Consider the following 2,500-nt stretch of genomic DNA (forward strand, 5'->3'; position numbering starts at 1 on the left):
TGTAGCCACTCCTTGACAGCTGATCGTATTGCTAAGTCAAGGGTTTCGAGATACGTGGCTTTCACATCGGTTTGGTCTGCCAGATAGAATAATCGTGGGAGCATGTACCCTTTCAAGATGTCAACTTTCTGCATAGGTTTAAGTGGAGAACTGTGGATTTGGTGTAACCATCCCTGCAGTTTCTCCAGTAGCTCCGGTTTTGATATTCCGATCCATGGGTCGACTCTAACCCCTAGATATTTCTCAGAGCTACCTGGTTCAATCATATTAATGGGGGTGCCGTTAATTGTCCAGTGTGGACAGTCATTGATCGTATATGAGTCTTTTGTTGGCTGGATGAAAAAGCCATGGCACTTTTCCCCCTGTGTTTTGAGGCCTGTAAGTTCACAAAAGGCCTCTAGTATCGTGATGTTATCCTTCATCCCTTCCCATGACCCACTCAGCAGTACCAAATCATCCGCGAAAGCCATAGATGTTACCTTTTTCGCGTAGTGCTGGAACCCACTCCCTTCAGACTCAAGCTTACACAGCAGAGGATCAATCGATAAATTAAATAAAATAGGAGACATTGGATCACCTTGCTTGACCCCGATGCATATTCTAACGGGGTCCGATTGATCATTTTTCAGGTGAATGCGAGTATTAACATTCAGGTACATGTTGGTAATCAGGGAGACAATATGATCGTCCACTCCCTTTTGCCTGAGGGCCATGATGATGTGCTCATGGCTCACCGTGTCAAAGGCTTTGGCTAAATCCACAAAGACCACCCCCAGGGGGCGATGTTCCCGTTTCGCGCTTCGAATCAAAAGTTGTAACAATTTTAGATTCTCCGCGCACCCTGATGACTTAATAAAGCCCCTCTGTCGTGTGTTAATAGGGCATGCCTTAGATAGCCTTACAGTTAGGATCCTTGAGAATAATCTCAAGATAATCGATCCGATGGTAATTGGGCGCCAATTATTGATGTCTTTTTGGCGCTCGGGCAAGGCCGATTTAGATATTAATACCGTCCGGCATTCTTTCACCACGTCCGGTATAACCCCTGTGGCCAACCAGAGATTGAACAATTCCATCAGCTGGGTATAGTGGGGATCAGTTTTAATGAGATCCCGCAAACTAAGCCCATCAGGACCTGGCGCCGCGTTCTTATTCATCTCATTGATGTTTTTAGAGATCTCTTTTGCCGTAATCATGGCTTGGAATGCGGAGTTGTCTGCCTGTCCCTCAGTGACAAAGGCCCCCAAGCCCTTGAATGTTCCTGACATCTCCCATCTCGACTTGAACACCGCGTGTACCTCATCGAGCGGGATGCCGCATCGCAAGGATTCCACATTATCCAAGATAATCCCGGCAAGTTTCCCTCGATCGAGGTAAAACAACCGTTGGAACCTCAGAAAATGCCCTCGCTTTTTGGCCCTCTTCTTCATCCACACCTTCGGTGGTTCAGAAGAGGGAACCCTCCGGGTTACTTTGGGCCTTCCACCTTGGACCGCTTTCAACTCGTGGGACTTAAAGAACAGACATGCACAGCGGTCTTGGGTCGCCTCATCGACCAAGGTCGATAGATCTTTCTCACCTTCAATCACTTCCTCAAACATTCCCCGAAGAACGGTCAATTTATCAGATGTTACCCAATCTGAAATGACCTTTCGATAATGGGACCTTAGTCCCCCAACCACCCGTGATTCAATGCCCGGCAGATGTAACCCTTCACTCTCAAGATATTTCTGCTTTTCCTGATCTTTTTCCCTTCTCTTTACAGGGCTCTTATGAAGCCCCCTTCTTTTGTCACTTATTTGTTTAGCTGATTTAGATGGAATATGCTCAGCAATCAATTTGTTGATGTTCTTACTTCCCTCGTACTGTTTATCCAACCTCCGTAACAACTCCACCTCCTCCTCAGTCCAACACTGCCGATGTACCCCTCTGGCTGAGCACTCCTTCGGGCGGGAGGCGGCAATCCGCTCGATATTCCTAACGGCTGGGTGCGCAGAGCGCTTATGTTGTCCCAAGCCAATTTTCGTCTCAAACGTTCGCCCACATTCCTCACAGGCCCAGCCCCCGACAGGGGGAGATGTTTCAACCCCCTTACATTTCGGATAATGGCAGGCAATACTATGATGTTTAACGTTAGTCTTGCCACACTTAGCACACTGAAACAACGCTTTTTTCTTACCATGGACTCTCTTTAGATGTTCAATAAGCCCCGACATTTTCCCTATCCGGTTCCCACAACATGGACAAGATGGATTTTTGTCGGGGACCTTTACCACCGGTGTGCCCTCAGTGGGCAGGTCCGGGTAGGTACCAAGGATAGGTGGCGATGTTAACAGAGTAGACTGCGCCAGGGCCCCTGGAGGTGAAGCTTCACCCTCCCCCTCGCTCTCCTCTATCCTTGGTGGACTGTCGGATACCCCTCCAACTCTCAAGGAGGTGAGTGACTCATACACCTCTGGTAACCTGGACAGCCTCTCCTGCCAGGTGGAAGAGTCAATTC

At 48.4% G+C, this 2,500-nt stretch overlaps 1 pseudogene; it reads right to left on the bottom strand.

The window, feature by feature from the left end:
- Positions 1-2,500, bottom strand: part of LOC142359328 (28S ribosomal RNA) — an 8,607-nt pseudogene that overhangs the window by 2,568 nt on the left and 3,539 nt on the right.

This window comes from Opisthocomus hoazin, unplaced genomic scaffold (assembly GCF_030867145.1).
Source record: "Opisthocomus hoazin isolate bOpiHoa1 unplaced genomic scaffold, bOpiHoa1.hap1 HAP1_SCAFFOLD_110, whole genome shotgun sequence".
Classification (NCBI taxonomy): Eukaryota; Metazoa; Chordata; class Aves; order Opisthocomiformes; family Opisthocomidae; genus Opisthocomus; species Opisthocomus hoazin.